The sequence below is a fragment of the Mus caroli genome, unplaced genomic scaffold, assembly GCF_978045245.1.
Source record: "Mus caroli unplaced genomic scaffold, Mus_caroli_1 scaffold_14, whole genome shotgun sequence".
Classification (NCBI taxonomy): Eukaryota; Metazoa; Chordata; class Mammalia; order Rodentia; family Muridae; genus Mus; species Mus caroli.
In genome coordinates, this window is record NW_028227269.1 from 83438478 (window position 1) to 83453479 (window position 15002).

The following is a 15002-nucleotide window of genomic DNA, read 5'->3' on the forward strand; positions in this document are numbered from 1 at the left end:
TCCAAGGACTTGGGAAGCAGAGCCAGGAGGATCTCTGTAAGTTGAGGCCAGCCTGATCTACATAGCAAGCTCCAGGATGGCCAGAACTACATAGAGAGACTGTCTCAAAAAACAAAACAACAATAGCAAAAAAAGGGGTTGGGGGAGGTTGGACAGGAGTGATTTTAATGGCAGCTGGCGGCACCAGCAATCCATTGGTAATAGAAGCAACTGTGCTTTGGGATATGAATGAAGAACTAGCATGGACCTGTGAACTTCTCAGCCATTGATTCCAGGCCCTTTCAACTTCAGCAGCAACCAACATTTATTAAGTGCCTAGTGTGGGCCATATCCGTTGGAAGATATGGCAGCACACAATCCAGACCCTGTCCCCGCCCTTGTGAGCTTACTTACAGTGTAGTAGGAGAGGCAGATGGGGAAGCACTCAGGTGAGTAGTTCAGCTTTCAAGGGAAACAGAATTAAGAAAGAGACCCAAGCCGGGCGTGGTGGCGCATGGCTTTAATCCCAGCACTCGGGAGGCAGAGGCAGGCAGATTTCTGAGTTCGAGGCCAGCCTGGTCTACAGAGTGAGTTCCAGGATAGCCAGGGCTACACAGAGAAACCCTGCCTCGAAAAACCAAAAAAAAAAAGAAAGAGACCCAGAGTAGACTTGGGTTTAGGAAAGGCAAAGAGAGGCATCTGATCCAAGTTCTCGAGGATACCAAGAGGAAAAAAAGCCAGGGGGTGAATGAGCCAGGCAGGAGAGATTAGGAGAAAAATCTCTACTAGGAAGGCACTGTGTTAAGTAGCAGCCTTGGGCAAGACAAAAAGATAGTGTGGGTGATGCTGGCGGGACCCAGCAACCAGACCACCATGGCCTGATAGTCTGATCAAGGAAATGAACAGAAAACTTGGGAACCCCTGTGGCTGAAAAGGGGCTCACCATGACCTCCCCATCTTTCACCACTTCTCAGTCATTGAGTTCTCTTGGCAGAACCACAGGCTTAGTAGACTATAGCTTTAAAACCACTAGACCAAAGCTGGCCCTTGTGTGGGGTACATACTTGGGATGCTAAGGCAGGAGGATGGCAAGCTTGGGGCCAAGACTGTCTCAAGAAAAAAAACAAAAAAAACCCCAAAAACTGAAGACCACTGTCCCAGCCTGCTAGCCATAATTTTTAACATATTTATTTTATTTTTTATTTTATGAATGTTTTGTCTACATGCATGTCTGTATGCACCACACCCCGGGAGGTCAGAAGTAGGTACTGAATCTCCTGAAACTGGAGTTACAGGTGGTTGTGAGCTGCCATGTGGGTGCTGGAAATCAAACCTGGGTCCTCTGCAAGAATAACAAGTGCTCTTAACAGCTGAGCCACTATTCCACGCCACCCTTTAGACAACTTTTAGACAAGATTCCTGCCCCGCACCAGTGGCCCACTCCAGTGCAGCTCTGTTAACTTTGGGCAGCTCACCATCCTGTTCAGAGACAATGTGACGTGGGGACGAGTTCCCAGGACACTGCACATCGTAGCAGCTCATGAATGATAGGAATAGTCTCAACCGTCACCCAAAGCTGTGGCACGGGAGACGGATCCCAGGATGAGATTCTGAAATCCTATGCTGAGAAAATGACTGATCTCCCCAACCCCCGCCCACCCGTCCCCATCACTCACCCCAAGGCACAGACAGACAGGCTGCCTGCCAGGACAGCAGACCCTAGTCAAGCTCTAGCCTTAGCATTCATTCCTCTTCACCCAGGGGTCAAGGTCAAGTGCAGGGTATTTTCCCAAGCTTTAAAGAATAGCGGCGCCTCCTGATAACTCTAGTTACTACTTGGCTCCCAGGGCAGCCAGGCTGCAGAACAGAGTAGTCAGCTGGACCTCAAAGCCAGAGTGCAAGGGAAAGGGGCCTGGGATAGATCAACAATGTCAGCCCCAGGAAGCAGAAATCTAGCAAGACAGGAGTCGGAGCTGAGCCTTTGTCAGCTTCCAGAAGAGGCTGGAATCTTCTTGCCCAAGCCAAGATGGTTCTCATCTAACTAGCCCAAGGTCTGGCCTCTCTGGAGACCCTCTTAACTGGTCTATCTGCAGCTGAAACAGGAGCCAAAAGTGCCTACCAGCCTAGAGACCGTAGGTACAGAGCCCCAGACTGGAGACGGGTGATATAGACACTGCAGATTCCTTTGCAGCTTGCAAAGGTTCGGGGGCCCAGCAGGTCTGGCTGGAAGAAAGGTCTTAAAGATTGAGGACCTAGAGGCTATTACCAGATTAGGAAAAGCTGCAGAGAAAATCTCTGGGGTCGTGGAAGGCGGTTTCATCAGCCACGGCTGGCCCGAGGCACACCGGTATAACCACAGTCTCCGCTCTTCCCATCTCTTCCTTCTGCCCTCATGGGGCACACCACTCAGCACTGAGCACCTGCCGCCCTTCCCCAGGGGAAGAAAGCACAGAACACAAGAGCAGGGATCAGAAGATGTGACTTAGGTCTAGCAGCTCCTTCTCTTGCTGTGTGATCGTCAGCAAAGACCTCGGGCTCTCGGAGACTGTCTTCTCTCTAAAAACGGGATGTAGAAAGGTTACTGCTCGCTTTCTGTATCCGCAGATTCAAAATCCTTGGATTTGAGCATCCATGGGCTGAAAAGTGCATCTGGATTGAATATGTGCAGACTTTTTCCATTGTCGTTGCTCCTTAAAAATTCAGCATAAGCATTGTATAATGAACATTTGCCTTATACTAGGTACTGTAAAGAATCCAGAGGTAGTTTCAAGTAGGTCCTGTGTCATCTGACAGAAGGGACTGGGCATCCTTGGGTTTTGGTATCTGCAGAGGACCCTGCAGAGGATACAGAGGGACAAGTCCTCTTTGGAGCGTAGAAACAATTGGATGAGCACATGAAGATAAGCCTCGTGTCACCATGGCTACGCCTAACAGTGTGAGGGGGACAGGAAGGGACCTAGGGAACCTTTGAAGTTTGAAATGAGGAACTTAATGGTAGGTAGGGCTTCCAAATGGACCAAGTCCCGTAAGTAAGCTAAAGGCCGTACTGAGGGTGGACACTGAGGACCTGGGGTGGGAAGATCACTCTCTATTAAAAAGAGCAAGGAGAGCCGGGCGTGGTGGTGCACACCTTTAATCCCAGCACTCGGGAGGCAGAGGCAGGCAGATTTCTGAGTTCGAGGCCAGCCTGGTCTACAAAGTGAGTTCCAGGACAGCCAGGGCTATACAGAGAAACCCTGTCTCAACCCCCCCCCCCCAAAAAAAAAAGAGGAAGTCAAACTCACAAGGTATGTGAGCCAAGAGACTGAGCAGACAGCCTCATCTCTGGGGGACACTGGTGTCCTGTGCCCTGGGACTTCTGGCAGCCATCACCAAGCTCTGTTCCCCTCATTATCATGGCTGCTGCCTGGCCCGTCCACACTGATGTTAAGGGCCAGAATGAATTCAGAGTCCCCATGCAGACAGCTGCAGGTTCCTTCAACCTCCTTCTGCTGGAGTCGGATCAGGGGACTAAACTCGGGTGGACTGCAGGGAGTCAGAGGGACAGCCGTTCCTGGGTGAGGAAGCTGAGAGTCAGGAATTGCAACGCTTGTCCCACAACGTGGCCAGCATTGTAGACACCATAAAGCAGTGACTGTTAATGTCTGCTGGACACACACTTTGCCAGGCTTTGGAGCTCGGCACTCATGTGCATCATTCCACTGAATCCACACAACCACCAGATGAAACAGATAGCATAGTTATTCCTAGTTAACAGACAGAGAAACTGAGGCATCAGGAAATAATACCCACCAATAGGCTTATGATTTATTAAGGAAATACGACCAAAAGGTGACACTTTGGATGAGAAAAAGGACAAAATCACTGTTTACCTCTGTCCCAAATAGCTCACCTCTCAGTTTTCTTCACTGACCCCATTTGCCCATATTTCTAGCTGCTACTATGGTGGTTGGGTACAAAAAGCAGCCCTCACCTACTGGTCTTGGGATAGACATACTCATTGTCCCCAAATTCAGTGAAGCATGATCAGAATTTTTCAAAGGAACTTAACTACAAGGGCTGGTGAGACAGCTTAGAGGATAAAAGTGCTTGGTGCACAAGCATGAAGTCCTAAGTTCAAATCCCCAGCACCTACATAAAAAGTCATGCTTGGCCACAGGCCTGGAACCCTAGGGCTGGCAAGGGTGACAAAAACAGGAGAGTCACTGGGCATTGCTGGCCAGCAGCCTAGCTCTAGATTCATGAGAGACCAAGTTAAAGGGAGTAAGGTGGAGAAGGACAGAGCTGGACATCTCCTCTGGCCTCATAAATGAATAGTGTGCACAGCCTTATATGAGTGTGCGCACACACGCGTGCACACACACTCACACACAAACACGCTTAAAAGAAGCTTATCTAGAAACTCAGAAGAAACAGAACAAAATAAAAATATAAAACACTGGGTATAGTAGTGCAGTCTATAGTACTAGCACTTAGGGTTAAGACAAAAGGATAACAAGTTCAAGGCCAGCCTGGGCTTCCAAGTGAGTTTCAGAACAGTCTGAGATACCTAGCACAGTTCTACCTCAAAGAATTTTGCATGGGCACACACAAATTATATAAATTTAATATAAATGTGTAATATATAAAATATATTCTCCAATAATCTAGGAGGGGGAAAGTTTAGAAAGAATATTTAAGCCAGGTGTGGCGGTGCACGACTTTAATCCCAGAACTCAGGAGGCAGAGGCAGGTGGATCTCTGAGTTCAAGGCCAGCCTGGCCTACAGAGTGAGTTCCAGGACAGCCAGGGCTACTCAGAGAAAATCTGACTCAAAAAGAAAACAAAACAACTAACAAAAATTAGCAATATTTGTGTCCTAGGATTAGGAAAATGACAACCACTGGTTTTGTGTGTGTGTCTGTGTGTGTGTGTGCGTGCGTGTGTGTGTGTGTGTGTGTGTGTGTGTGTGTGTGTGTGTGTTAATGTTGATGGTAAAGATTGAACTCTGGTTCTCATACTTTATCATCTCAGCTACCTTGCCAGCTCTTTGTGCTCTTTTTTAAATTAAATTTATTTATTCATTTTACAACCCAATATCAGCCCTTTCTCTCCTTCCAGTACCCTGTCACATAAGTCCTCCCTCCCATTTCCCTTAGAAAGGGAAGCCCCACTCCCAAGTGAACACACACACACATACACACACACACACACACACACACACACACACACACCACCCCTACCAACCCTACCCCTATCTCTCCACCCTGCACATCAAGTTGCTGAGAGACTAAGCACATCCTCTCCCACTGAGGTTAGACGAGGCTGTCTACATAGAGGTGTGGGATCCACAGCAGGCAAGTGCGCAACAGGCTCAGGGAGAGCCCCTGCTCCAGTTGTTGGGGGATCCACATGAAGACCAAGCTGTTCATCTGCTACATATGTGCAGGGGGTGGGGTGGGGGGCTAGGTTCAGTCCATACTCATTCTTTGATTGGTTATTCAGTCTTTGGGAGCCCCAAGGGTCCGGGTTAGTTGACTCTGTTGGTCTTCCTGTGATGTCCCTGTCCTCTTCATGTCCCTTAATCTTTCTCCCAACTCTTCTCTAAGCCTCCCCAAGCTCCATCTACTGTTTGGCTGTGGGTCTCTGCATCTCTTTCCATTGGCTGCTGGGCAGAGCCTCTCAGAGGACAGTTAGATTGCTATCTGCACATTTGCGTTCTTACTATATGCCATTTTCTTTCATCCTTAACATATGAGACCCGAGTTGTCATCCTCACTTCACAGATAAGGAGAGTGACGCTCAGAGAGTTAGGCCACTTGCCAGCTCAGACAAATGAGGAGTCACCATGCATACCTCCCTCCCCCCTCCTCTCTGTTACTGCAGTGCCAGGGTCTGAACTTTTGAATATGTTAGGAAAGTATCCTACCCCTGACCTACAACCCTACGTCTTCTTTCTGTTGAGATAGACTGTTGCTATGTAGCCCAATTCGGCCTCAAACTTGAATCCTCCTGCTTAAGCCTCCTGACTGCCACTACATTTGTCTGTGCTCTCAAGCCCTACATGAAAGAAGTGGTCTAGAGGGATGCTCTAGACCTTGTGTCCGTGAGCAGAGAGAGCTGATTCTCAGTGGGGGAGATTGGGTTGGCACCGTGGCCTGTAGGATAGATTCCCAGATTTTTCCCAGGAAATAACGAGGGTTTTTTTCTCTTCCAGTTCATCTTATGGTCCTCATATCTGCTAGCCAAAAGAAAACAAAGAAATTAAACACTGTATTTCCCCTCATCCTTCATTTTAAGGTACCTCATGACAGGCTCCGTTTCTATATTCTATTAACTGTGAGTTCCCATTGCCTGGGGTGATGCGAGTGCAGCCTCTAAGCCAGGGCCTGGCTTATGGTCAACAGTCAATGCATTACCATGCTCATCACCTAAAGGCCTCTTTCTTTAATTACATCACTAAGTCATCCTGGTTCTCTTGGTATGTGAATCATTCAGGAAAGCCTTCACTGGAGCTGATAGTAATAGTTACTGAGAAGAAGTAGTCATTGAGTCCATGAGCTGTCTCTTTAAATCTTCATAGCCATCCAAAGATATAGAAGTTCTTTCTGCTTTCTCCCATTTACAGAACATGAAACTGGGCTCAGGAAATGTAAAATAAGAACGTGGCAAGGACACACAATTCCTCAATAACTGTGCTAGGATCTGAGCAGCTAATACAGAGCCTGCACACTCTCTGCCCCACCCTGTTCTCTGTGAGGACCCAACAAGAGATACAGACTTCAAAATGAGGGAAGGAAATGGCATCGTGCTGGGGGCAAGGAGTACGTTTGGAGGAAATGGATCCTATTGTATCCTGGAAGAAGGACCAAAGAAAGAAAGAAGGAGCTAGAGGGATGGCTCAGCAGTGAAGAGTACTTCTGCTTCTTGCAGAGGATCCAGGCTCAAATCCCAGCACCAGACATGGTGGCTTGCAACTGTCTGTAACACCAGTTAGAGATGCCTTTATTTGACCTCCTTGTGTACCAGGCATGCATATGATACACACACACACACACACACACACACACACACACACACACATACATGTAAAACACTCATGTACAAATATAGTTTTTTAAAGAGCAAAGGAAAGAGAGATGCTTTGGGATGTAAAATGATACTTGTATCTACTACATCCCAACCACTGGACATCAGAAGACCTCTTCTCCTTTGAGGCATGTTCTTGGCCAACTGGTCTACCCAGGAAAGCACTTGTCATTTTAAGAGCCTGAGGGAGTGAGAGCTTCATCATGTCCCCAGCACCACTGTCAAAGAGAACAGCAAAAGAATCCCTAGAAGGCCCTGGCCAGGGTTGGCCAGGGTCCAACTGACTCCCTGTCAGCTCCATATGAACTACAAGGCTGGCCTTGATGGATTTGTGTTTGGTGCTCTAGGAGGAATGGACAAAGGAAGAACCATGAGCCTCAAGTCTGTATTAATTCTTAGTAATTATAGGCAGACACTTCCACTCTCAGAAGCCATAAAACTGATGTATGGAGCAGAGTGTACTTCAAGACTAGACAGCTGACTACAGTGTTGGAGTCTTCCCCTCCCTACAATCTGACAAGACACTGTTAAAAGGTCAAATAAGGCACGCCTGGCGTGTGGCTCCTTGGATATCCAGCCAACCTTCTATAAGCCCATCACGCATGAGACCTCACCTGTATGATCAAAATGTCAGACCCCTAGCTGACCCATTTGTCAAGCATCCCCCTACACTGTGCTCTTGTGTATGTATACATGACAACCCATGTATGATGTCCCAGTAAACAGGGTAAGATGATCATCTTCAGGGGCCCCGGCACCTTGTACTTCATCTTCCTGGATTAAAACCTAAAGTGACCTCAGATGCACTGAGATGCTCCGAGGAGAGGATGCTAGGAGGACCCTGTAGCTGTGTTGAGGGTTGGGTGAGAGAAGGATAGATCACTGAGGAGTACAGCTTCAACGACTGGAGAGGTGCCAGCGGTTCTGTAGCTGTGTGCCCATTTTTGCATGTACATAGATACTATAATTAGTAGAAATAACTCGCCTTTCTGGGTTGTCTGGCTTGTGTCTGTGGACAGTCTTACATCTCAGAGAGTGATGGAGGATCTCTGGGGAGCCACATGTCATGGCCATCACTTCTTGCTTGCAAGTTGCTCAAGCAAAGGCTCCAGGGAAGTCTGGGCTGCTGCTGGCAGGCTGAGGTCTGAAGGGGAACATGTGTGCTTCCCAGGCCTGGGTCTGGCTGTCACAGGCACCAGTGGAATTTCTGAGTATCTCTGTAAGTCTACACCTGTCCCATCTCACTTAGCCATGGTTTGGCCTAGGCAAGACAGGCTACAGCCAGAGGCAGAGTAGAGAGAACTGGCCAACACTTATGAGACCAGGGCTGAGGCCAGAAATCATGCAAAGCCTGGCATTCCCACAGCTGCTAAGGAATCCAGGTAAGGAGCCCAGGCCAGCCACTGGTGCTCACAGCTCTCTATACACAGTTCTGGGGTCTCTTTTTGTGGGGTGTGGGTGTGTGTGCAAAATTTGCAATCCTATCACATATCATGCTGTCGCTGCTCACTGTGTGGTCTGTAGACCAGCAGCAGCAGATGTGTGTGAGAAACACAGACGCGCAGGCTCTCCCGACTGGATCATAATCTATGTCTGAACAAGAACCCTGGTGATTTAAATGTGTAAAGCTTAGTTCTGAGCAACAACCGAAGGATGGCTAGGGCTAATCCTTATTGGCTATCTAAACACCCTACTTCTGTATCTCATGTTTGTGCTCAGGGAGCAGTAAGTACTAAGACACGTATGATTTCACCTGCTACTCTGAAATAATTGGCCACATAGTGAAAAGTTGCACAAATTAGCACAGAGCATTCTCATACACACCACCTGGCGTTCCCTAATAGTAGTAGCTTGCATGACCACAGTACAACTGACAAATGAACAGGAGGAAGTTAATCTAGGCATGAGGCTATTAACGAAACTACAGACCCCTTTCCAATGCCACCAGTGACCCCCACACACACCAAATCCTGCACCTTGGCCTTTTATCCTGCTCTAGAATGCTCATGCCTTTTAGTCATTGATCTCGTCAATGTCCTACAATCTGTGACGGTTCTTCAGCTGTCCTTGACTTCTGTGACCTCATCTCCTCCAGTGAGACTCTTGAGACACTTTGCAGTCTGTCCCTCCACTAGGGTTGTCTGCTGTTGTTTTCTTCTGACCAGTCTGGGGGTTAGGCTGCTATATTTGTTTTATTTACTTTTTGATAAAAGCCAGGACATCATCTCAAGGGGTACCAGACGTGACCTTGATCATTTGGCAAAGCTTGTGTCTGCTGACTTTTTCTTTCTTCCTTCCTTCCTTCCTTCCTTGCTTGCTTTCTCTTTCTTTTTCTTTCTTTCTTTCTTTCTTTCTTTCTTTCTTTCTTTCTTTCTTTCTTTCTTTCTTTCACATCTCAGAGGAGATTTTTGGTGACTCTGCAACTACGTTGATTCCATTTCAACTTTTTCCCACTGATCCTAGCACCCACCCCTGGTGACTCTCTCCTACAACCAATATTGCTGCTGTGTCTGTCCAATGATGATTTTAAATTTCCCTTCTGTATTTATGAACTGGAAGTCTAGTAAAGAGATAGTCTTTCTTTTTCATTCTAAAACTTCATTATTTATTCCAGTAAGGCCTTTGTGGGCATTTGTTTGATCCTGGGGCTTATAATCTGATATCTCATCACCACTATTTTATTTTGCTGCTTAAATTGTTTCCCAGCTTACTCTTGTAAGTTGGTTGCTGAGTCTCCACAACAAGCTCCATCCTTTGCTAGAAACATCCTTGTTTACTTCCAGACTCATCTCGTTAGTAAAGTTCTAATAAATCCATGGTAGATGAAAAAGTAGACAAATGTATATAAGACCATCCTCCTGCCAGTCCCCAACTTGGAAGCTGTAGGTAATTCAGTTCTCAGCCGGGAAGAACAGATACTCAGACACCTCAGAGTCTCTTGGCTCCACTGTTCATCAAGGAAGGCTAAAAAAATCTTCTAACCTGACAGCAAAGGCAACGAAGTGAGGGCTGGGAATTTGGCTTGCCCTGAAGTCCCTTCATGGACTGTCCACATCTACCGAGCAGCGGGAGAGCAGCACACTGCCAGCTCACGTAGCACAGCCAGATTCCTGATTGTATGACCTCCCTGTGCCTCAGTTTTCCCTATCTCTAAAATGCAGTCATCATATAAGCTCTTGTCACTGACTTGAATAATGGTTGACTTTGAAGTGTGGAAATGGCTTAGGCCGTTCTATGGTACATATAAACAATCAATAACCAGTAGCCAGGGAGCTTAGCATTCTTAACTAGCCTGTGCTATTGATTTCATTCAGTAACTATCTGCCTAGCATCCACACTGAAACCTATCATTTCCACAGTGAGTAAAAGAGATAGCACTGTTCCCACACAGTTACACTCTTCTGGAATATAAATAGCCTAACCCTAGAAGGCCTCTAAAAAGCAACAACAACAACAACAACAAACAAAGCAAAAAAACCCAAACAAACAAACAAAAAAAAGCAGGGTCTCTCTATATAGCCCTGGCTGTCCTAGAATTCACTTTGTAGATCAGGCTGGCCTTGAACTCACAGAGATCCACCTGCCTCTGCCTCCTGAGTGCTGGGATTAAAGGCAAGAACCACCACATCATGTCTGGATACTTCTTAAGACAGCAGAGGGAGGAGAGAGATAGAATAACAGGGATTTTTGTCAGCCATTTAATTCAGACTTTAGCCAATCAAAGCCTTACACTACGCTACAGCAGTGACTCGTGATCCAGTTATCAGCAAGTCTTGCTTCCTGGTTCATCATGGTAAGGACCAGGTGAGCCCAGCCTAAAGAATGAAGCCAGCATCACAGTTTCAGAGCCAGAGTGAGGGAAGAGTCCTGCTGGCTTTGTCCAAGCCCCTAAGTCAAGAATATGTCTGAAAGTGGCCTTGGTGGCATTTGCCTGTGCCTGTAATACCAGCAATCAGGAGGCTGAGGCAGGAGGATTGGAGTTCAAGGCCAGCCAGCTATCTAATGAGGCCTGGCATGGGTCCTATGGTCTGCTTTTCAGTTGTACAAGTCGATAAATCTCCTTCCAAGGCTTCTGCCTGAGTCTTGAGCTTACATTAACCCTTTAGAAAACTGATAACTTGAGCTGTTACTGTGCTCAGTGCTTCATAGTTCCATGCCTTGGCCACAAGTTCACAACACTCTCTCTCTCTCTCTCTCTCTCATACACACACACACACACACACACACACACACACACACACATACATACATACACACATGCACACACACTCACACATACACACTCACATGCTCACACACAGTCAGTCACTCACACACTCACACACACACACACTCACTCACTCTCTCACACACACTCTCTCTCTCACACACACACATACACACACACTCACAACACACATGCTCACACACACAGTCACTCACACACTCACACACACACACACTCTCTCACATACACACACACACACACACACACACACACACGCACTCACACACGCACGCACGCATGTACATATGTACAACCATAGTGCATAGCCCACTCTTGACTTCTCTCTTGCTTGCCTTGCTCTTTCCCAAGCTCCCCTGCCCAAGGTGCTTCCTCCCAGGCTAGTCAGAATGGATTTCCAGTCCCCAGTTTGGTCCCTGCTGGCCTTGCCTTCTCTTCTTCAGAGGACTGAGGGACCATGGCTTCTCTCAGCCAGCCAGCAGGGCAATGCTGCCCCCAGCCACAGAAGGCTCTCTCTCTGGAGCGTCCTCCTACCCCATTACCTCAGCTCCTGTCTCTGAGATCTCCTGTAACACTAAGCCTGGGTGTCTTCAAGGATGTCTGGGCCCTTCCACCCGTGCCCAGCTAGAAAGCTGTATTCTAAGGGCAGACCAAGAGAAGCCAACCCCAAACTCCCTCATCCTTTGGAACTATTCCCACCTCCCTCTCTCCTAAGGAATTTAGCATCCAAATCACTTACTCACACACCGATTGTTGACATTTCCTGTGCTGTTTTCCAGCTTCTTTAATTGGAATGACTCTAAGCCTAGTGTGGTACCCAGTCAACAATGAGGAAATTATGGCTGAAGAAGTGAATGGTTGGGTAAATGGTGAAACGGGTGAATACATGAGAAGAATAAAGAGGAAGGCAGTAATGGGACCTGGGTAGAGTATCAGAAGGTGAGAAAGCCCAGGGAAAGAGCAAGGGGCTAGGTGGGATGGGACAGCTAGCCTGACAGAAGGTCAAAAGGAACACAAGTATCCCAGGTCTCTCAACTCTGTTTCCATTTAAAAAACCAAACAAACAAACAAACAAACAAAAACAAAACAAAAAACAAGGCTGGCTCTGGACTCTAACACAGTTTATAACACATGTGCCATTTCTCAAGGACACTGCACCATGCTTTGACATGACCAGTCATGGCAGATGAGGGCCGTGCTCTCATATCCCATGCCCCCAGATAGAGGAAGGACAGAGTGGCTGAGTCACCAGCAAACTAGGTATAGCCTCTAAGGCAGGGCCTGGGAGATCCAGTGACTCTGAGGTGCCTTCCTGTGAGGGCTCCAAGTCCTCTGCAGGCCAGGCCCCCAGGGGTTCTACTCTCACACAGATTTTCCATCTCTCTGGGCCACCGATTCCCACGCCTGGTCCTACACTGGCACTGCCCAAAGCCGACGAGACCTCAGGCAACCCAAGAGAGCTTTGGGTGACTGCATGGATGGATTTGCAGCTACGAACGAGAGAGAAGCCACGTTTTGTTTTGAATGGATTGTGCTCTGGCAGGAAAGCCTGGGATGCAAATCCACGGAGGGAACGTGCAGATGGGAAGCAGATGTGGGGATGTTGCAAGCTTTGCTCCAGCAGTGCCTTAGGCCCACCTTTGAGAATTCAGACCTTCTGCTGGAGAAAGCTGATGGGCGAGACTGTGCCTAGACACCATGGGAGCGCCAGCTGCCACCCTTGCTTTCTCACCCCCCCCCCACACACACACACTCCGGATGAAACATTCCTTTTCTTACATTCTTAGAAAACATGTCTTTCTTTCCTGCCCTCTCTTCTGCTCCCCTCTTGCCCTCTTTATGTCACTTGCCTCTCTTACTCTGTCCCTCTCTCAGATCTCAGACATTCTGTCTGTCCTGTTTTTGCCTCTCCCTCCTTTGTCCTGGCTGCTTCCCAAGGCTTGTGCCCCTACCCCTCAATGCTTGGATAAATCTGCCAATCAGCTTGAATCCCTGGGGTGAGGAACAGGAAGAACCTGCCAAGGGCAGACAGCAACCTCGGTTCCCTTCAAGCCAGCTAGGCCTGGGCGGGCTGAGGCCAAGAATTTCTCACTTACCCTCAGGGCTCTGATATTTAGTCTGAGTTGGGGAGGGCAGGTGGCAACCAGCCTGGAGCTCCTAAGCCTGCAGGAGTCCCGGAGCTGTCCCAGCCCTCCACCCTTCAGTCCCTGCCTGGCTGGACACTGTTCTCCATCCTGGCTGGGGCCCAATCCTTTCCAGCATCACAGAGAGGTAGCACAGCTGGGTACTGTGCTCACTATTTCCCAAAGGCACAGGTCCAGGTGAAGGGCAGGCAGGACAGGAAGAAGGATATTTTGTATCGTCCACTGCACTGCTAAGCAGTCCCTCCCTTCCCGCCCCTGCAAGGCTCCAGCCAGCCTCTGAAGGCCCACGTGCTTGTTCCTTGGCATGTATACCGAATACATACTTTATCCAATTGATACTGGGCTCCACATTCGGTTGTCTCATTTTTCTTTATGTTCTGCAAGCCCTCTTAAGTTCTCAGACAAGACCTCGGGACCACTTCTAGCACATTCCAGGGGTTACCAGCCATCTCAAAATTTGATTTTGAACTCTTGAGTGCTACTCAACTCTTGAGAACTTGAGAGACATACTGAAAATCATCTAAAAATAGGATGTTACCATTCCCAGAAGACCAAAACTCTGTAGAGGGACATTTCACAGAGGCTTCTGTGCGTGTGGATGAGGATGCTGTCTGAACACAGCTGGGCTCTCTCTCTCTGGCACCCTCCAACTCTCTGCTCAAGGTTGTTCCTCCCCTCCAACAAGCATTTGCTCCAAGATCCATGGACACTACTTCATGGTCCCCTCATGATCCCCAGTACTGGAATGCTCTGTATCATAAGATGCAGTCTCAGGAGCCTGACACTCAGTGTGGCACCTAAGTGTGGCTCTGGAGACCTTCCTGCACTGAACACTCATTACACATGTGCCTCACACAAGGCTAGGCCTTGGCTTTGAGTGGTGGGTAAACCAGGAAGCACATCGCTCTGCTCAGGAAGGAGATGAACGGGCTGAAGACACCTAGATCACGTGAGAGAGTCCCTGCAGCGGAGGGGGACTCTCGCCAGGTCATGGCAGCAGTTGCTATGATTCAGTTTCTTTACCCATTGGAGTGGGAGGTAGTCACAGGACTGCCATGTGGACCTGCAGATTATCATCAATACATCATACCAAGGAGTGATCATAAGCCACCAAGGCAGAGGTAAAGCCATTAGCACACAGGGTGGCAGATACCAGAGTGGTATTCTCTGTTTACCTGTCCCTAGAGTCCCATGTTAATGCAGGACATATCGTCCACTTCCAAGGGCCAGGACTGTGTCTATGTCAGAGGCCTGCCTTTGGCTGTTCGTTCCTGCTTGGGCCACTGTACTGGCTGGTTTTGTGTCAACTTGACACAAGCTGGAGTCATCGCAGAGAAAGGAGCTTCAGTTGAGGAAGTGTCTGCATGAGATAGAGCTGTAAGGCATTTTTTCAATTAGTGATCCAGGGTGGGAGGACCCCTTGTGGGTGGTGCCATCTCTGGGCTGGTAGTCTTGGGTTCTATAAGAGAGCAGACTGAGCAAGCCAAAGGAAGCAAGCCAGTAAAGAACATCTCTCCATGGTCTCTGCATCAGCTTCTGCTTCCTGACCTGCTTGAGTTCCAGTCCTGACTTCCTTTGGTGATGAA